The 23158-nt window shown below is 38.9% G+C and overlaps 1 pseudogene; it reads right to left on the bottom strand.

Moving 5' to 3' along the window:
* Window positions 1-6340: 6340 nt before the first annotated feature.
* The window catches only part of LOC136142270 (transmembrane 9 superfamily member 2-like), an 87055-nt pseudogene continuing 70237 nt past the window's right edge, over window positions 6341-23158 (bottom strand).

Below are 23158 nucleotides of genomic sequence, written 5' to 3'. Positions count from 1 at the left end.
CTATTTCAAAATGTTATTTACACATCTGTTAGTGTGCTATGAACTGAAAATTGGGTAGAGGAACACCAGCCACAATGTACATCACTTCCTTTGCCTCAAAAAATGAGAGGAAGAAAACAATGGGGTGTCATTTTAGACATACTGAGTTAACAAAAAAGAAAACCACTTTTTCAGGGTTTTTTGGTTATTGTTTCTTTAAAAATAATATTCAATGCCAGCCAAGGCTGTAGAGAAACCGATACAATATTGCTGATGGCAAAAAACCATAAAGAGCCATAAAAATATTTACGCTTTTTGACCCTGTCATCCCATTACACAGACTATCCTAAGGAAATAATCCAAAATGGCGGGGATTCAACAGTGAGGAAACAGTTAAGTAATCTGCTCAATAGATTAAACAGCCATAAAAATGGCAAATATAAAGGATATGTAGAAACACACTCAATATTGAAAAGTGACAGCTATGAAGTCTTCTACTTCCATTGTTATGCCATGGATGAATTCAAATACCAAAGAGAAATGTGGTGACCACAAGGAACGGCTTGGGATGAATGCGTGATTATCCTAAATGAGTGTGAAACGCTTCAGCATTTTTTACATGAGTGGATATTGCTAATTTTAAAGTTCTCATTTTAAAAAAATCACTCTCAGAAAGATTTGTCTACAGCAAGAAAGAGTAATCAGCAATTAAGAACTATATTTTGTGTACATCTATATTCTTTATTTTTTTCATCTATATTCTTAAGACTAATTATTTAATTAAGGATGTCTTCCTCAAAAGTGAAACACCATGAACAGAGGCAATAAGCCTTGCTTCCTGCTGTGAACTTCAAAATGTAACGATGAAATGTAAAGAGATGCCATTTAAGAGTCTTACGCAGAGAGGGCTTCTTAAACAACAGTTCTAGAAAACTGATGTCAAAAGCACACTTCATGATTTTACTAATTTTTTTCCTGATATGAACAATAACCAGGATTTACTTTGGAGGTTTCTCCTACCCATGATTTAATTTAAAGATAGATATGGAGATCTCTTTTTCTCTCTCTCTCCCTCCATATGAAAAATAATTTGCTCTGATTCATGACGATGACATAGGAAGATCCTGAACTCACTTCCTCTCATAGACACACTAAATCTACAGCAATATATGGAACAAATTCCACTGAAAAAACCTGTCAGAGAGACCTCTTCACATGGGGCAAATGAGAGGGAAACCACATCAAAGGGGATAGGAAAGGTTGAGACAATCTCACCATAAACCCCAAACCCGGCATGGTGACGCACATTTGGAAAGGAACTCAAGACCTGGAGCTTCTTTCTGAGGAGCAAAGCGTTCATACCCTATATGGAGCACTCCACCCTTTAAGATTGGCACCTGTAAATAAACCCCCCAAACATTTGGTTTTGAAAAACAACAGGGCTCACACCCATGAGACCCAAGGGGCTGATACAAACTGAGGTTTGGCTCTTAAGGGCCCACACACAGTCTCCAAAATATACAAACAGCTCATGCAGCTAAATATCAAAAAAAACCAACCCAGTCAAAAAATGGGCAGAAGATCTAAATAGTCATTTCTCCAAAGAAGACATACAGATGGTTAAAAAGCACATGAAAAGATGCTCAACATCACTAATTATCAGAGAATGCAAATCAAAACTACAAAGAAGAATCACCTCACACCAGTCAGAATGACGATCATCAAAAAGTTTAGGGCTTCCCTGGTGGCGCAGTGGTTGAGAGTCCGCCTGCCGATGCGGGGGACGTGGGTTCATGCCCCGGTCCGGGAGGGTCCCACATGCCGTGGAGAGGCTGGGCCCGTGAGCCATGGCCACTGAGCCTGCGCGTCCGGAGCCTGTGCTCCGTGGCGGGGGAGGCCACAGCAGTGAGAGGCCCGCATACCACAAAAAAAAAAAAAAAAAAAAAGTTTACAAACAAGAAATGCTGGAGAGGGTGTGGAGAAAAGGAAACCCACTTATGCTGCTCGTGGGAATGTAAACTGGTGCAGCCACTATGGAGAACAACATGGAGGTTCCTTAAAAAACTAAAAATAGAGCTACCGTATGATCCAGCAATCCCACTCCTGGGCATATATCCAGAGAAAACCATAATTTGAAAAGATACATATACCCCAATGTTCACTGCAGCACTATTTACGATAGCCAGGACATGGAAACAACCCAAGTGCCCATCAACAGATGAATGGATAAAGAAGATGTGGTACATACATACAATGGAATATTACTCAGCCATAAAAAAGAATGAAATAATACCATTTGCAGCAACATGGAGGGACCTAGAGATTGTCATACTGAGGGAAGTAAGTCAGACACAGAAAGACAAATATATGATATCGCTTATATGTGAAATCTTAAAAAAAAGTGTACAAATAAACTTATCTACAAAACAGAAATAGAGTCACAGATGCAGAAAATAAACTTATGGTTACCAGGGGTAAGGGTGGGGAGGGATAAATTGGAAGATTGGGATTGACATATATACACTACTATATAAAATAGGTAACTAATAAGGACCTATTTTTTAGCACAGGGAACTCTACTCAATACTCTGTAATGGCCTGTATGGGGAATAGAATCTAAAAAACAAACAAGATATATGTATATGTATAACTGATTCACTTTACTGTACAGCAGAAACTAACACAACATTGTAAATCAACTATACTCCACTAAAAAATTTTTTTTAAAAAAAGGGCCCCCACGCAGACTCACCGGCTCCAGGGCACAGAACAGAAGCAGCCTTTTCAAAGGTACCCAGACTTGATGTGAAAGACTCCTTTGCTAATTTTAAAGCATTGGTCTGAAGGGATGGGGCCTGCTGGGATACTCTCAGGGACAGAGGCTGGTGGGTGCTCTCCCTATGCCTACGTAAGCTAGCTGGTACCATCTTTTCTTCTTTTATTTTTTCCTTTCTTTGCAGCAGGTGTCATCTTTATGCTTCAGCCAGTGGGCACCATCTTCCTCCAAATCCCTCTGCCTTGCTAAAGCCAGCAGGTGCCATCTCCCTCACCTCTTATTTTATTTCCCATTCTCCTTTCTCTTCTTGGTTTCTTTTTCTTTTACTTTCATTTTTTTCCCTTTTTTTTTTCTGTGGGTGCCATCTGTGCACTTCCCCTTTGCCTTGCTCCAGTCAGTGGGTACCCTCTGCATGCTCTCCCCTGGCCATACTCCAGAGTGCTGTATCTCCCAGAGCGGAACTTCTACACACATCTGGCACCCCAGTTTTTACATATGGTGCCCTGATTTTTGCAGCTGCTGCCAGGGGACACCTCTGCATTGCCCGGCTCTGGTGGGCAGTGGGGCTTATGCTCACACGTCCAACAGGACTGTAACCAATGGAGAAAGGGTTCTTAAACAGCTACCACTCCCCAGGCCCAGCAAGAGGCAACAGACCCAGGGGCTCCTATTACCTTATCATCACAGCTTCAGCCTAAAGGGCAGGCTTCTAATTAAGCCCATATCTTAGGGCTGACTGTAAACCCTCCCTGAGACTTTGGAGGATGGGAACTCTTATATGAGTCTGGTGCCCCAGTTTTTACATTTAGTGCCCTGGTTTTTGCAGCTGCCTCCCAGGGATACCCCTTGATCGCCTGGCTCTGGTGGCCAGAAGGGCTGGTGTTCCTCGGTCCCATGGGACAGAAACAACTGGAAAGACAGTCCTTGGCAACTACCACCCCCAGGGCACTACACAGACAGCACACTGAAAGACCTCCACAGGCTTTCTGTGAAGGAGGCCTACTTGCTACTCCTAAATCTTCGGCCTTAGGGACAGGCATTAGGTTTGGCACACAGCCGGAAGCTATGGAGCTGCTCTCAGGGAATGTACGCTGAGGAACATCACCTTTGCACTCTCCCTCTACCTTGCTACAGCTCACCAGTGCCTCCCAGAAAGGAGCTTATACACTCATCTGGAGCCCTGATTTTTGAGACTGCTGCCCGGCAGACATCTCCAGATCACCTGGTTCAGGGAGCCAGTGGGGTTTACACTTGCAGTTCCACAGAAGATATATGTCTAGTCTTTTTTTTTTTTTTTTTTTTTTTTTGCGGTACACGGGCCTCTCACTGCTGTGGCCTCTCCCGTTGCGGAGCACAGGCTCCGGACACGCAGGCTCCGGAAGCGCAGGCTAAGCGGCCATGGCTCACGGGCGCAGCCGCTTCGCGGCATGTGGGATCTTCCCGGACCGGGGCACGAACCCGTGTCCCCTGCATCGGCAGGCGGACTCCCAACCACTGCGCCACCAGGGAAGCCCTACGTCTGTTCTTTAAAAGCTGCTGCCTGAGGGTCTGGCTTTCAATCAGTCTGAATCTCGGTGCTGACTGAGATCCTCCCCTTTGAGACACCGAAAGGTTTTGGCACACCCTCAACTACTAGGAGCTACTAGAAATGAAATAGGCTGATGGACCTAGAGACTGTCATACAGAGTGAAGTAAGTCAGAAAGAGAAAAACAAATACCGTATATTAACGCATATATGTGCAATCTGATAAAACTGGTAGAGACCAGCAGTCCCCAACCTTTTTGCCACCAGGGACCGGTTTCGTGAAAGACAATTTTTCCACAGACGATGGTGGGGGGGACTGGGATACAGTGGTTCAGGTGGTGATGCGAGCGATGGGGAGCAGCAGAAGCTTTGCTCACTCACCCACCGCTCACCTCCTGCTGTGCAGCCCGGTTGCTAACAGGCCGCAGACCCCTGGTATAGACGATCTTATTTACAAAGCAGAAATACAAGACACAGACTTAGAGAACAAATGTATGGATATGGTGGGGGGGGTGAACTGGGAGATTGGGATTGACATATATACACTATTCATACTATGTATAAAGTAGATAACTAATGAGAACCTACTGCATAGCACAGGGAACTCTACTCAATGCTCTGTGGTGACCTAAATGAGAAGGAAATCCAAAAAAGAGGGGATATATGTATATGTATAGCTGATTCACTTTGCTGTACAGTATAAACTAACACAATATTGTAAAGCAACTATACTCCAATAAAAATAAATAAATAAAATAGGCCACTTGGATAATCACAAAGGTTTGAGAGACAATCAAGAGCTAGGGCAGATTTCAACAGTGAGCTTCATCTCCTACACAAGGCCAACCCTTCAAGGCTGGGAGAGGTGGCTATTTCATCTAACGCACAGGAACCAACATAGTCAAGCAAAACAAAGAAACAGAGGAATATGTTCCAAACAAAAGAATAAGAGAAAACCTCAGGGAAAAAAAACATAAGGAAACAAAGTTAAGTAATTTACCTGATAAAGAATTTAAAGTAATGGTCATAAAGATGCTTACAGAACTCGGGAGAAAAATGCATGAATACAGTGAGAATTCCAACAAAGATGTATCAATAGAAAATATAAGAAAGTTTCAAACATAAACCACAGAGCTGAAAAATACAATAACCCAACTGAAAAATACACTATAGGGGTTCAATAGCAGACTAGATGAAACAGAAAAAAGGATCAGTAAACTCAAAGATAGGGCAGAGGAACTCACCTAATCAGAGCAAAAAAGAAAAAGAATGAAAAAAGTGAAGATAGCTTAAGGGACTTATGGGACACCATCAAGTGGACTAACATTTGCATTATAGGAGTTCCAAAAGGAGAAGAGAGAGAGAAAGGGGCAGAAAAATTATCTGAAGAAATAATGGCTGGAAACTTCCCTAACCTGGGGAAAGAAACAGATGTCCAGATCCAGGAAGCCCAGAGAGTTGCAAATAAAATGAACCCAAAGAGACCCACTGAGACACATTACAATTAAAATGTCAAAAGTTAAAGACAAGGGGAGAATCTTAAAAGCAGCAAGAGAAAAACAACTTGTTATGAACCCCCATAAGACTATCTGTAGATTTTTCAGCAGAAACTTTGCAGGCCAGAAGGGAGTGACAATATATTCAAAATGATGAAAGAAAAAAAATCCAACCAAGAATACTTTACTTGGCAAAGTTATCATTCAGAATTGAATGAGAGATAAAATGTTTTCCGGGGTGGGGGTGGATAAACTGGGAGAATAGGATTGACATATATACAGTACTATATAAAATAGATAACTAATGGGGACCTACTGTATAGCACAGGGAACTCTACTCAATACTCTGTAACGGCCTATATGGGAAAAGAATCTAAAAAAGAGTGGATATATGTATATGTATAACCGATTCACTTTGCTATACAGCAGAAACTAACACAACATTGTAAATCGATTATCATCCAATAAAAATTAATTCAAAAACAAAAGTTTTCCAGACAATCAAAAGCTAAAGTAGTTCATCACCACTAAACTGGCCTTACAAGAAATGTTAAAGGGACTCCTTTATGCTGAAAAGAAAGGGCACAAATTAGTAACAAGACAACTTATGAAAGTATAAATCTCACTGGTAAAGGTAAATATATATTAGTAAAGGTAGTGGATTCATCACTTATAAAGCTAGTAGAAAGGTGAAGGGGCAGGAAAATTTTTTAATTATTAAAAAAATTTAAAAACCTAATATAAAGGTTAAAGACAAAAGTAGTAAAAATAAGTTAGGTGATACACATAATAAAAAGATGTAAAATGTGACATCAAAGACATAAAACATAGAAGGAGAGTAAAAATGTAGAGCTTTAGAATGCTTTCAAACTTAGGGTCTTATCAACTTAAAATAGACTGTCATAAGTTGTTATTGGGTTGGCCAAAATGTTCCTTTGGTTTTTAAGTAAAAATAAAAACCACATTTTTCATTTTCACCAAGAACTTTATTGAACAATGTATTCACTGTTTTGTTCCACTACCTTCTGCCATTTTTCAGGCAACTTCATAATTCCATCTTCCCAAAAATTTTTATCTTTTTGAGCAAAGAACTGTTCCAGGTGCATTTTACAGTCTTCCAGGGAATTGAAATTTTTTCCATTAAGAGAATTTTGTAAAGACCGAAATAAATGGAAATCCAAAGGTGCAATATCTGGTGAATTCGGTGGATGAATCAGAACTTCCCAGCCAAGATGTAACAGTTTTTGCCTGGTCATCAAAGAAACATGTGGTCTTGATATCCTGATGGAAGATTATGCGTTTTCTGTTGACTAATTCCGGACGCTTTTCGTCGAGTGCTGCTTTCATTTCGTCTAATTGGGAGCAGTAGTTGTTGGAATTAATCGTTTGGTTTTCCAGAAGGAGCTCATAATAGAGAACTCCCTTCCAATCCCACCATATACACACCATCACCTTCTTTGGATGAAGACTGGCCTTTGGTGTGGTTGGTGGTGGTTCATTTCGCTTGCCCCATGATCTCTTCCGTTCCACATTATTGTACAGTACCCACTTTTCATCACCCGTCACAATTTGTTTTAAAAAATGGAACATTTTCATTACTTTTAAGTAGAGAATCGCATGCAGAAATACGGTCAAGAAGGTTTTTTTCACTTAACACGTGTGGACCCAAACATCAAAGCGATTCACATAACCAAGCTGGTGCAAATGATTTTCAACACTTGATTTGGATATTTTGAGTATGTCAGCTATCTCCCGCATGGTATAACGCTTATTTTTCTTAATTAATGTCTCGATTTGATCACTATCAACTTCAACCGGTCTACCTGACCATGGAGCATCATCCAGCAAGAAATCTCCAGCAAGAAACTTCGCAAACCACTTTTTTTTCACAAACCACTTTTGACACGTCCAATCATTCACAGCACCTTCGCCATACACTGCACAAATCTTTCTTTGTGTTTCAGTTGCGTTTTTAGCTTTCTTGAAATAATAGAGCATAATATGCTGAAAATGTTGCTTTTTTTTTCTTCCATCTTCCATATTAAAATGGCTACAAAAAATTAGATTCTTTTACTATTTATTTATTTTTGGCGGTGTCAGGTCTTAGTTGCAGCATGCAGGATCTTCGTTGCGGCTCATGGGCTTCTCTCTAGTTGTGTTGCATGGTCTCCAGAGCACGTGGGCTCTGTAGTTGCAGCATGCAGGCTCTCTAGTTGTGGCTCACGTGCTCAGTAGTTGCAGCATGCGGGCTTAGTTGTCCTGCAGCATGTGGGATCTTAGTTCCCCAACCAGGGATTGAACCCGCGTCCCCTGCATTGGAAGGCGGATTCTAAACCACTGGACCACTAGGGAAGTCCCCCAAAATGCAATTTTGATAAGTTTTTTTTTAAATGCACGCTGATATGACAGCTGTCCCAATACAATCTAACAAAACTGTTTCGAATGAAGTTAAAGACAACTAAGCGCTACTAGAGCCATCTTATGGAAAAAACCGAACGAACTTTTTGGCCAATCCAATATATATAGGCCTCATGGTAGCCGCAAAGCAAAAACCTACAGAGATATACAAAAGATAATGAGAAAGGAATCTAAGCATACCACTAAAGAAAGTCATCAACCACAGAGGAAGAGACAAGAGAAGAAGAAAGGGACAGAGGAACTAAAAAACAGCCAGGAAACAAATAACAAAATGGCAATAAGGACATACCTATCAATAATTAAATGTAAATAGACTAAATTCTCCAATCAAAACACATACAGTGGCTGGAATGGATAAAAAACAAGACCCATCTATATGCTGCCTATAAGAAACTCACTTCAGACATAAGGACACACAGACTGAAAGTGAAGGAAATAAAAAAAAAAGATATTCCATGCAAATGGAAACCAAAAGAAAGCTGGGGTAGCTATATTTACACAAAATAGATTTTAAAAAGAAGACTGTAATAAGCTAATAAGGGCATTACATAATGATAATGGGTATAGAGGGTACGTATCTCAACATAATAAAGTCCACGTATGACAAACCGATAGCTAACATCATACTCAAAGGTGAAAAGGGAAAAGCTTTTCCTCTAAGATCAGGAACAAGCCAAGGATGCCCACACTCACCACTTTTATTTAATAGAGTATTGAAAGTCCTAGGCAGAACAATTAGGCAAGAAAAAGAATAAAAGGTATCCAATTTAGAAAGGAAGAAGTAAAACGGTCACTATCTACAGATGACATGATATTATGTATTGAAAACTCTAAAGACTCCACCAAAGAACTATTAGAACTAATCAATGAACTCAGTAAAGCTTCAGGATACAAAATCAACGTATAGAAATTTGTTGCATTTCTATACACTAATAATGAACTATCAGAAAGAGAAATTAAGAAAACAATCCCATTTACAATTGATCAAAAAGAATGAAATACCTAAGAATAAATTTAACCGAGAAACTGAAAGACCTCTAGACTTAAAACTGTAAGATGTTAATGAAAGATTGAAGAAAACACAAATAAATGGAAAGATATTCCATGCTCTTGGATTGTAAGAATTAATATTGTAAAAATGTCTACACTACCCAAAGGAATCTACAGATTCAATGCAATCCCTATCAAAAGTCCAGTGGTGGATTTCCCTGGTGGTCCAGTGGTTAACACTCTGTGCTTCCAATGCAGGGGGCGCAGGTTTGAACCCTGGTCAGGGAACTAAGATCCCACATGCTGCACAGCATGGTCAAAAAAATAATAATAATAAAATAAAAGTCCAGTGGTAATTTCACAGAAATAGAACAAACAATCCTAAAATTTGTATGGAACCACAAAAGATCCCAAATAGCCAAAGCAATCTTGAGAAATAAGAACAAAGCTGGAGGTATCAATCCCTTGATTTCAAACTATATCACAAAGCTATAGTAATCAAAACCGTATGGTATTGGCATAAAAACAAATACATAGGGCTTCCCTGGTGGCGCAGTGGTTGAGAGTCCGCCTGCTGATGCAGGGGACACAGGTTCGTGCCCCAGTCCAGGAGGATCCCACATGCTGTGGAGCAGCTAGGCCCATGAGCCATGGCCACTGAGCCTACACATCTGGAGCCTGTGCTCCGCAACAGGAGAGGCCACAGCAGTGAGAGGCCTGTGTACCGAAAAAAAAAACACAAAAAAAATGTAACTCAATGGAACAAAACAGAAAGCCCAGAAATAAGCCCACACATATATGGTCAACTAATTTATGACAAAGGAGCCAATAATATACAATGGAGAAAGGATAGTCTTTTCATAAATGGTGTTGGGAAAACAGGACAGTCACACACAAATGAATGAAACTGGACACAAAAATTAACTTAAAGTAGATTAAAGACCTGAATGTAAGACCCGAAACCATAAAGCTCCTAAAAGTAAGTATAGGAGGTAAGCTCCTTGACATCAGTCTTGGTGATGATTTTTTTGGACTTCACACCAAAAGCAAAGACAACAAAAGCAAAAATCAACAAGTGGGACTACATCAAACTAAAAAGTTTCTGTACAGAAAAGGAAACCATCCACAAAAATGAAAAGGCAGCCTACTGAATGGGAGAAAATACTTGCATATCATATATCTGATAAGGGGTAATATCCAAAATATTTTAAAAAACTCATCCAACTCAATAGCAATAAACCCCCCAAAAAAATCCAATTAAAAATGTGTAGAGTGGGACTTCCCTGCCGGTCCAGTGGTTAAGACTGTGCCTACCAATGCAGGGGGTGAGGGTTCAATCCCTGGTCAGGGAGCTAGGATCCCACATGCCTTGCAGCCAACAAACCAAAACATAAAACAAAAGCAATATTGTAACAAATTCAACAAATACTTTTTTTTTAAATGGTCTACATCACAAAAAAATTATAAAAAAAAATTTTTTAAATGGGCAGAGGATCTGAACAGACATTTTTCCAGAGAAGACAAAACATACAGAAGGCCAACAGGCACATGAAAAGATGTTCAATGTCATTAATCATCAGGGAAATGCAAATCAAAACCACAATGAGATATCACCTCACACCTGTCAGAATGGCTATCATCAAAAAGATAACAAATAACAAGTGTTGGTGAGGGTGTGGAGAAAAGGGAACCTTTATACACTGTTGGTGGGAATGTAAATTGGTGCAGCCACTGTAGAAAACAGTATGGAGATTCCTGAAAAAAATGAAAATAGATCCACCACATGATCCAGCAATTCCACTCCTGGGTATTTATCCGAAGAAAACAAAAACACTAATTCAAGATATATGAACCCCTATGTTCACTGAAGCATCATTTAAGTAGCCAAGATATGGAAGCAACCTAAGTGCTCATCAACAGATGAATGGATAAATAAGATGTGGTATATGTTTGTGTGTGTATGTATATATATATATATATAATATATATAATTCAGCCATAAAAAAAGAATTAAATCTTGTCATTTGGCCATTTGGGACAACATGGATGGACCTAGAGGGTATTATGCTAAGTGAAATAAGTCAGACAGAGAAAAACAAATACTGTAAGATTTCACTTGTATGTGGAATCTAAAAAATGGAACAATTGAACAAACGTAACAAAATAGAAACAGTCATAGATACAGAGAACAAACAGGTGGTTGCCAGGGGTGGAGGGGTAGGTGGAGGAGTGAAATAGGTGAGGGAGATTAAGAGATACAAAATTCCAGTTACAAAATAAATAAGTCATGGGCTTAAATGTACAGTGTGGGGAATATAGTCAATGATTATGCAGATCTTTGTATGGTGACAGATGGTAACTAGACTTATCATGGTGATCATTTTGAAATGGATAGAAATATCAAATCACTATGCTGTGTACCAGGAACTAACACAGTGCTGTAGGTCAATTATACTTCAACAAACAAACAAACAAACTCATAGAAAAAGAGATCAGATTTGTAGTTACCAGATGTGAGGGGTGGGTGAAGAGGAATTGGATGAAGTCAGTCAAAAGGTACAAACTTTCAGTTATCAGATAAATAAGTATTAGGGTTATAATGTACAATGATAAATATAATTACCACTGCTGTACGTTATATACGAAAGTTGCTGAAAGTAAATTTCAGCAGAAGAAAAAAATTTTTTTCTATTTCTTCTATTTTGTAACTATATGAGATGATGGATGTTCACTAAACTTACTGTGATCATCATTTCATGACTATGTAAGTCAAATCATTATGCTGTACACTTTAAACTTATACAGTGCTGTATGTCAACTATATCTCAATAAAAATCTCAAAAAAACTGGAAAGGAAAAAAAATATACACCCTCCAGAAAGATTTTAGGCCTGTTATGATAGATGTAAGCATTTTATTACAAAAAAATGGGCAGAGGATCTGAATAGACGTTTCTCCAAAGAAGACATACAGAAGGCCAAGAGGTACATGAAAAGATGCTCAACAGCATTAATCATCAGGGAAATGCAAATCAAACCCACAGTGAGATATCACCTCACACCTGTTAGAATGGCTATTATCAAAAACACAAGAAATAAAAAGTGCTGGCGAGGATGTGGAGAAAAGGGGACCCTGTGCACTGTTGGTGGGAATGTAAATTGGTGCAACCACTATAGAAAATGGTATGGAGGTTCCTCAAAAAATTAAAAATAGAACTACTGTAAGATCCAGCAATTCCAGTCTTGGGTATTTATCCAAAGAAAATGAAAACACTAACTCAAAAAGATACATGTACCCCATGTTCACTGCAGCATTATTTACAATAGCCAAGATATGAAAACAACCTAAGTGTCCACTGATGGATAAATGGATAAAGAAAATGTGGTATATGTATACAATGGAATATTATTCAGCCATAAAAAAGAATGTAATCCTGCTTTTTGTGACAACATGGATGGGCTTTGAGGGCATTATGCTAAGTGAAATAAGTCAGACAGAGAAAAACAAATACTGCATGCTCTCACTTACATGTGGGATCTTAGTAAAAACAAAACCAACCAAGCTCATAGATACAAAGAACAAATTGATGGTTTCCAGAGGCTGGAGGGTGGGGAGAGGATGTGGGCAAAATGGGTGAAGGGAGTCAAAAGGTACAAACTTCCAGTTATAATAAGTCATGGGGATGTAATGCACAGTATAGTGACTATAATTAATAATACTGTACTGCATGTTTGAAAGTTGCTAAGAGAATAAACCTTAAAAGTTCTCATCTACTCCAAAAATTTTGTAACTGTGTATGATGACAGATGTTAACTAGACTTACTGTGGTGATCATTTTGCAATATATACAAATATCAAATCATTATGTTGTACACCAGAAACGAATACAATGTTGTATGTCAGTTATACTTCAATCTAAACATTTTTTTAATTTAAAATACAATAAAATAGATAGGGAAACATTATACCATAATGGTATCTCCTCTATTTCATGCTCTATGTAATTCAAGAAGAACCATGTGCTTAGCACTATAAAAGATATAAAATAGGCATACGATGTGGTCCCTGTTCTCAAGGAGATTCCAAGTTAGGTGGGGAGACATGCTAAAAAAGTCAGGAGGAGGGCTTCCCTGGTGGCGCAGTGGTTAAGAATCCGCCTGCCAATGCAGGGGACACGGGTTCAAGCCCTGGTCCGGGAAGATCCCACATGCCGTGGAGCAAATAAGCCCATGTGCCACAACTACTGAGCCTGCGCTCTAGAGCCCGCGAGCCACAACTACTGAAGCCTGTGCACCTACAGCCTGTGCTCTGCAACAAGAGAAGCCACCGCAATGAGAAGCCCGCGTGCCACAACGAAGAGTAGCCCCTGCTCGCTGCAACTAGGGAAAGCCCGTGCGCAGCAACGAAGACCCAATGCAGCCAAAAATAAATAAATAAATTTTTAAAATATATATTAAAAAAAAAGTCAGGAGGAGACACGCCTAAACTCAGTAAATGGTTCAGTTTAAGAGGTTTAGAAAATACGCTGAGTAGGCAGAACAGGAGCCCAAACACCAAGGTAAGTTTAGACCTTGATAGAGAAGTATGGCAGTATTAAAGCTTTCAAATAAGAAGAGTGATATTATCACATTAGTTCCCTATTTAAACCCCCTCAACTTCCCATCATTCCTACAATAAAATCTAAATTCCCTAGTACAGTAGAGTTTTTAAGACCCTGGTAAGATCTGCTAGCTCCTTATGTCTCTAATCACTATTGCCACCTAGTGCCACCTTCCTTCTCTTGCCATCTTGAACTTCTCTGTGTTCTTTGAAGATGTCATACTCCTTCTCACTTTAGGACTTTTGAACATGCTGTCACCTCTGTTTGAAACACTTGATTATCCACCTCTTCTTCAATATCATTTCTTTCACAAAGCTCATCAAACCCATAATTCCTTCTTTGTCCCCCATCCATTAAAATATAAGATCCACAAAAGCAGGGGACCTTACCTGTCTTCTTCACCACTACGTCCCCAGCACCTAGCGCAGGGTCTAGCGCAGTGTAAAACAGAATAAGAAGCTTCTGAAGAAGAATAAATAGGGGAGTTGTAATTAATTATAAAGCATGGAAGGGCTATGTTAAGAATTCCTGCAAAATATGCCAAGGAGATGAGAGATTAGACATGATGGTCAAAGGAAGAGAGAAATTAAGATGAGTCAGTTGGGGGGAAAGGAAGTGCTACATTCACTTTCTGGGGCATGTCGAGTTGGCAGTACCAATGTGACATGCAAATGTTCAGAATATAATTGGAGAGAGGTTATGACTAGAGATACAGATTTGGGAGCTGTCAGCACTGAGGAGATAAGTGAAGCCCTGCGACTCAATAAGCTCTAAAAGGGAGAGTGTAGAAAGAAAGGACTGAAATGCTGAAAGCTGAACCCTTGATAAAGGCTAGAGTTAGGTGACAGGATGAGGGAGGAAAACAAAAGAATTCACAGCGTGGTACAAGAAGAAGAATGCCAATCATGCTGGGAGAATTTCACAGAATAGGTGTTGAGTAGTGTTTAGCTAAGAAGCCAAGGAGGATGAAGACCAGGGAAAGGCCTTAGATTTGGCAAGAGACCACTGAGAGCCTTGGAGAGTCACATATTAGTGACAGAAGCAATTCAAGTGGTGGAGCCAACCAAAGGGCACAGAGTTGTCAGCAATGTGACCATTTGGGATGACATCTAACTTCTGAAAGAAGCTGTCGTAATATAAGACTCCCAGAAAAAGGCAGCCTGAGTCAAAGTGTTAGGTAATGAAGAAAAGAAAACATAATCCATCTAACTGCACATTACACAAATAGAAAAGCCAGTAACTCACAAGGGGAGGAACCCAAAACAGAACACGCGAGGGGCAGAGACGAGCGAGGGGCAGAGACGACTCGTACGCACAGCGATACGGATGAAATTCACAAACAATCTTGAGAAAAAGAAACCAGACCCCAGTGAAGCCAGACTTAAAATAGTAGATCTCGTATGATTCCATTTACCTACAAATCAAAAACAGGCCAAATTAACCGATGCTGTTAAAAGTCAGGATAGTGGTTGCTTTTTGGGAAAGGTGAATGGAAAGAGGCCCAACAGTGGCTTTGGGCGTGCAGATCACGTACTGTTTATTAACGTGGGTGTCAGTTACAGATTGTGCTCACTGCTCTACACTTATGATGTGTGCACTTTTCTGCAGGCATATTTCAGTAAAAAGCTTAAAAACCTCAAAAACAAACATGAGGAGGCTGGTAGACTAGAATGGTGAGACACTCTCAAGCCTTCAGTTTTAAATAGAACTTTTTTAGTTCCCCAACCAGGGATCAAACCCGGGCCCCGTGCAGTGGAAGTGGAAGAGCGGAGTCCCAACAACTGGACCGCCAGGGAGGTCCCTAAATAGAACTTCTGGTGGCTGAGAGATGAGAGAAGCCCTGCCCAGTCTTCTCTTTACTGAGGAGTTGAGAGCAGCAGTATACGAAAAGCACAGAAAGAAGCCACCAACCAAGATGCCCAGTTTCTCAGATAATGTCTACATGTGTCTTAAGGCTCTGATTTCTGACAAACTTCCATTGTTAATTTTTCCATATTTGTTGAGGCTGAGAGTTAAAATTGGAGAAAAATATTTGAAATGTTCCAAACTTATCTACACAAGTGATATGACTCGAGCTAAAACCAGAACTTAAAAGTGAGGCAGGTAGAGGTGGACTGCTGCTTCCCTTGGGTTAGAAAGGGAGTAAAGCTCTCCATCTTCATTATTTCTCCAACAGGATCATCTTAGAAACCATGCCATTTTTTCACCTGCTTCAAGTATTAATTTAAACAAAAGTTTCCATCACAGTGGAACCCAAATAACAATCCCAAATGAGTAATCCTGAGAAGTATACATCTTGTTCCTCACCTATAATTGCTTACATTGACTTAATCTAATTTTACTCATTTAAAAGTTATTCAAGTCGGTTAATTTTTTATGCTTGGGAGCTAGTCAAAGGTGATTACACGTAACCCTTACTGTGCTTTGGAACACATCCCTACTGTTTAAAAACATTCACAAGAGACAGTCTTACAGCTAAGTACATAAGGTCCCTCCAGCTCCCCGGGCTTTGCAATCTTTTATCTCCAAAGCATAAAAACAAACATGATGACTTTGTTCCCTCTTCCTTCCATTAATTGTTAATTGATGCTTATTATATTATGGCTATCACCAAGTCTTTTTAGAGAATCTGAAATACACAAAGTAATTCTGTGCTTACCTGTGAAAAGGAAGAAAATCAAGACCATGATCATCGTGTACCCAAAGTACAAAATGGTGTTTGCAATGCCCGTGATTTGAAGTTTGGTAAAGAAGTAATAAACTGCATACAAAAAAAGGTAAACAGCTGTAAAACTGCTGGTAAAAAAGGCTCTCCACCACCAATGATAATCCTGCAAAAAGAGGTAGAAAAAACAAAATTTTAGATGAAATTCTAACTATCCATGGGTTAGCAATTATTGTAATAACAAGAAACATAAAATAGGCTCTGTAGGATTATGGATTAAAAGAAATAAAGGGGGAAGTTTTATAAGAAATTTAATATAATATGTACTGTCTGACTAATGTACATCCTGCTTGGGGAGCCCCAACAATGATAAACTCTTGGTTTCCAGGGGGACAATATGTGCCCTCGGGGATTGTACTTCTAATGTGTGCATCCTTTCTCTGCAGATGCTGCCTCAGCCCTGGAAGGCTTTCAGGTCAGCTTCAATTTACTGGCCAGAGTTGTGCTGGTCCTGAATTGATGCCTCAGGCCAGGTAAAAAAAGGTTAATATAGAAATTTGAGATAGACCTTTTTTTACCATTTCAGTTTTATTGGGATTTTTATTGAGATATAACTGACATACAACACTACCTAAGTTTAAGTTATACAGCATAATGATTTGACTTACATACATCATGAAATGATTTTCACAGTAAATTTAGTGAGCACCCATCATCTCATACAGATACAAAATTAAAGAAACAGAAAAAAATGTTTTCCTTGCGATGAGAATTTAGGATTTACTGTCTCAACAACTTTCATATATAACATACAGCAGTGTTAATTGTATTTATCATGTTGTACATTACATCCCTAGTACTTATTTATCTGATAACTGCAAGTTTGTACCTTTGGACCACCTTCATCCAATTCTCCCTCCCCCCAACCCCTGCCTCTGGTCAACACAAACCTGGTCTCTTTTTCTATAAGTCTGTTTGTTTCTCTAAGACAGATCTTTATGGTTAATAGGATTTGTTTTAACTGGCTAAATTCAGGACCCATGGAGGCATGACTGAGGTCAATAATCAGGTTAGTCTCATCCTGTCCCATGGGCGCTTCCTGATAGTAATTTTACCATAAAGGCACTGTGGTCAAGGGCCAAGGGGATAAAGTGTGCAGAAAAGAGTTAACATAGCAGGTCTGAGGTTGCTATCTTTGGAAGGGTCTGCTTACAAGGTTGACTCTTGGCTTATATCTGGGAATTTGGCATTTAATCATTCCCTGACTGATGAGACTGGTTTGCTCTACCTAGACTGTACAAACAATGTGATTTATGGTGAGCACTTGCTTTCCTTTTGAGAGTCTGGAATTTGGGGAGTTGCTAGGCAGAGGGTGCCTATGTGACTAGCTCCCAATAAAAACCTTGGATGCTGAGTCTCTAATGGGCTTCCCTGGGCAGACATGTTGCACATATATTCCTGCATTTTTTTACTGCTGGAGAAAGGAGCATGCTTGGTGTGTCCCCTCATGAGAGAGAGAAAGCATAGGAAGACTGCACATGGATTTTTTTCCAGGTTTCACCTGTGTCTTTTTCCCTTGCTGATCCTGTTGTGTATCCTTTTGCTGTAACAAACCCTAACCAAGAAGACATCTATACCCTGAGTCCCATGAGTCCTTCTAGTGAGTCACCAAACATGTGGGTGGTCTTGGGGACCCCAAAACATTTTCTAAGGAATAAAAATATACACATTATATGCCTATCAATGTATGTTTCATTAATGACTGTTGCAGATTTTCTATGACAAAATGTACCACAGAATGAAAGAGTAGCTAAGTATAATACATACGTAATTATATATTTTTTACCTTTATTCTTATAGCTCAAGAAAAAAATGCTCTAAGACATCATGTATATAATAATCATTCCCTAAACTCTCTTGTCACCTTTAGAGAGTCACATTAAACTACCAAAATAAGAGGGATTTAGGGGATTTAAGAAAACATGTTCAGGGACTTCCCTGGTGGCACAGGGGTTAAGAATCCACCTACCAATGCAGGGGACATGGGTTCGAGTCCTGGTCCAGGAAGATCCCACATGCCACGGAGCAACTAAGCCTGTGCGCCACAACTACTAAGCCTGTGCTCTAGAGCCAGCAAGCCACAACTACTGAGCCTGCACTCTAGAAACCGTGAACCACAACTACTGAGCCCACGTGCCACAACTACTGAAGCCCGCGTACCTAGGGCCCGTGCTCTGCAACGAGAAGCCACCGCCATGAGAAGCCCGCACCTCACAACAAAGAGTAGCCCCCACTCGCCGCAACTAGAGAAAGGCCGTGCACAGCAACGAAGACCCAACACAGCCAAAAATAAAATAATTAATTAATTAACTTAAAATAAAAAAGAAAACATGTTCACCACCAGCTTAGTTATCCAAAATGACATCAGGAAAAAATTGGGGATGGCATGGGGTAAAAAGAATTATTTATGCCCATGGTAACCAAAAGGCAATGAAATGAAAGAGAAAGGGCCTTTAGCAGCAATCTCAAACCCATAAAATGCAATCCTGGCCTAAGCTGCAAGAAAATTTTAATTGTTAAAAATAAAACATCATCGAACCTGATCTTTTATATGTCTAAACTATCAAATCAGTTCCCTATATTTTTCTATGTTAACTGAATATTACGCAGCAATTATAGTAACTAGCCAGAGAGAAATTGCTTTCTGTTGAAAATTTTCCATCAAAGTAGCATTAACTTGATAGATGCATTAAAATTAAAATGTGTCATTAGAAAAACACAATATAAAAGTGATCCCAAGTTATAGAAACCATGCAGTTAACATTTATTTCAATTCCTTTCTCAACACAGACCTCTAATTCCAGTAATGCAAGTTTAGAAAGCTTCAGATACATTTGTTTCCTATGTCTTTACCTCAGTACACAAATGAAAATAACACAGCAAAACGGTAGCTTCTGAACAAATAATCAGGAGAATTATAAAGACTAAGAAAAGGAAGCCAAACATGAAGTACATCTGATGAGACCTGAAAAGAAAAATTACAGCTTTAAAATAACCTTTAACTTAACAATACACACAAAAAGATCCATCCAACTCTATACAGTAAACTGTCACACACTTTTCTCACCTTGGGCTTTTCATTCCAAATCTTCATCTATCCATGCAGTATCATCAAATCCATGTAGTATCCATGTAGTATCGAGTATATATATATATATATATATATATATATATATATATATATATATATATATATATATTCCTTTACCTACACAGCTTCAGAGTTTGGCCATATCCTCTCTTGTTAGAATCAGTGTTGCTACTTCCTCATATTTCTCTAATCCTATAATTTAGTTTTCACTTGAGACCCATCAATTTTCTCTATACACATTTAAAAACATGCTTTCTCTTTAGAAATGGAAGGTTGTAAATGCCATAAATACCAGTGACTACATTATACAACAGAAAACCACAGAAACACACGCCATTTTGCTTTTGGAGGTCTGTTGACAGGTAGCTTCCCCAAATAGGTCTTTATAGCATGACACACATAATTCTATTAAATATACTTTCAAACATGCATCTTTAAAAACATCTATGTGTGGATTACATTTAGGTCAAACTTCGAAGGAATGAAGTAATTTCTTTCATTATTATAGAGCGAGCTGACTAAATTGGGATAAGAAATACACATTTTTAAAAGCCTTCTGAAGAGAAGAAGAAATTGGTGAACTGATCAATATCCCATTTTAAAACCTCATGTAAGATATACACCTGGGAGTGAGGATGAAGGATGGAGGTAGGAGAGAATCATCTCTAGAGTTAATAAATACATACAAAGTTGTACACAACAAGCGTGCTGTTTCTCATTGAAACAAAAATTAATTCATCTATTAGAGAACGAACTTATGGTTACCAGGGGGAAAGGGATAGTTAGGGAATATGGTATTGACATGTACACATTGCTGTATTTAAGGTGGATAACCAACAAGGGCCTACTGCATAGCACAGGAAACTCTGCTCAATATTCTGTAACAATCTAAATGGGAGAAGAACTTGAAAAAGAATAGATACATGTATATATATAACTGAATCACTTTGCTGTACACCTGAAACTATCACAACATGGTTAATCAACTATACTCCAATATAAAGTAAAAAGTTAAAAAAACTTTTTAAAATTAATTCGCCTAAAGAATCTTTCAGTTTTGCTTTAAAGTTACTTTTCCATCAAAAACATCTGGAAAACTTGGTTACTGTAATCTATTCCGCAGCATGTTAAATATTTAGTTGCTGACGAGGTAACAGATTTTATTGCTTATCTTTTGAACAATTTTGACACAATGCTGTTTAAAAGGTGAGCGATTAATGTACGTGATTAAGCCTAATTTCCAAGGACTTCAAAGTTTTGTCCAGAAGATTCCTTTGGGACAAAAGTGTTATAAACACACACAGTTGGCGACTGCATTTTATTTATTTTATTTTATCTTATCTTATTTCATTTTATGGTGCTTTTGCCCCCTCTCCAAAAATCCTTCCACAGTAACACCCGACTTGGCCAACTCCCGAAACCAAAATGCTGTCAAGAATCAGGAAGTAAGAAAAAAAGGGACTTGGAGCAACTAAAATAGCTGTCACAAAGCAGGGGCACTAAAGCTGTGGCACTTTAATCAGAGAGTACCTGTTCTTACTTCACATGCATCTCTAACTATCTTGGCTATTAGACTTCTTAAACTGCAACAGATTAAAAGTAGCAGATAAAAAGAGGAAAGTTATAAGGAAAAGGCATCTGACATCAGAACTAACAGTTGACAGAAAGGAAAATAGAAAACCATTACTTACAGCTCAGTACAGATGAAGACCCAAAATCAGTGGTCTCCAAATTATTTTTAGCAGAGAAACTCTAAATGAACTCTTGCATGGAAGGCCAGTATGGAAAACAGATACAAATCAGAGCTGCCCCTTCCCATCTTTACACACCTCCCTCCAAGGGACACCCCCATCCCACCCCTTGCAAAATCTCAAAGAAGTACAGTTTGAGACCAACTTTTCTAAGTCACCTGGAAAGGCTTAAAAAGAAGTTATTAAGGGATTCCCTGGTGGCGCAGTGATTGAGATTCCGCCTGCCGATGCAGGGCACACAGGTTCGTGCCCCGGTCCGGGAAGATAGCACATGCCGCGGAGCGGCTGGGCCCGTGAGCCACGGCCGCTGAGCCTGCGCATCCGGAGCCTGTGCTCTGCAACGGGAGAGGCCACAACAGTGAGAGGCCCGCGTACCGTAAAACAAAAAAAAAGAGGCTATTCATTTCCAAAAAGGAAATCTTTATAGACATTTCCATCCAAAAGTAGCTTTATAATTTTGTGAATTAAGTCTTAGTTTCCTAGGAAATTCCCTCAGGTCAGATTGCTATTTCCTGGATAAAACAGGGTAGCAAATAAAGTTTTACCACACCAGAATTTAACCTCTTTGACATATAAAAAATTAACTTATTAACATTTAATATTTTTGAGATTATGAAGATACAATACTCACCAAATAGTGTTTAGAATGCAAAAGAGTTGAATAAAAATACAGCCAAAAGGTAAAATGCCACTGATGATGAGGCCAAAAAGTGGTTTTCTAATGAAAGTCTGTTGAGGAATCTGACGGGGAATCTGGTTTGTGCGAACTGGATACCTAAACCGCTCGAAAATAAATGAAATGAAAATCAGAATGAAACAAAACTGAAGTAAATTTATACAGATACCATCAAAATACACAATCTTGAATCTGAATATTTCCAAGAGCAGTTATGTGGGCAGAGGCTAGACCAATGCTGTGCAACAGAAATACTATGATGCAAGCCACAAATGCAGTATCAAATTTTTTAGTAGCTGCATTTTAAAAAGTAAAAAAAACAAGAGGTAAAATTAATTTATTAATATATTTTATCTGATCTAATGATCTAACATGTCCAAATACTATCATTTAAATTTATGATCAATATAAAACTTATTAATCAGATATTTTGCATTCCTCTTGTTGTTGTTCTAAGTGGTTGAAAACCAGTGTGTATTTTACACTTACAGCACATAATTCAGACTAGCCACACTCCAAGTACTCAAAAGTCACAGGTGTCTAGTGGCCAGCATACTAGATAGGACACAGCTAAACAATAAGGATGTTTATCTTTTCCTACAAATTTCAAGGGAGAGATTGGACAAAACTTACTAGTGACTATTAAAATATGAAATAATATATGATGTCCGAAACTTCTCTCTTAGAATTTGTCTAATAATTTGCCTCTGAAAATTTGTCAATAGCTTTCAGAAAATTTTCTTTTTCTGCTCTCTGTGGAACTCCACCTCCTGTTTTGTTTTATCTGATTTCTCCCCTGCAAACTCATGCTATATCTTTACAATACAACCCTTTTGCAGTGTGGCCTCATTTAGTCTTTTTGGTATACGGCTCCTTTTCCCTATACGTGGAATAGGCTAACTTCAGATCTGTAAACTGGATTAGATGAAAACTATTACATACAGAATGGATAAACAGCAAGGTCCTACTGTATAGCACAGGGAACTATATTCAATATCCTGGGATAAACCATAATGGAAAAGAAAAAAATCTGTAAACTGAACAGCCTCATTTCTTGGATTGTATCTTAGCTTTCTTCCCCCAACTATATAGTCTTATTATTTTTCTGACTTTCTTAAAGTCAGCCTTCCTA

Source organism: Phocoena phocoena, chromosome X, assembly GCF_963924675.1.
Source record: "Phocoena phocoena chromosome X, mPhoPho1.1, whole genome shotgun sequence".
NCBI lineage: Eukaryota > Metazoa > Chordata > Mammalia > Artiodactyla > Phocoenidae > Phocoena > Phocoena phocoena.
This window is presented reverse-complemented; position numbering and strand designations above follow the sequence as displayed.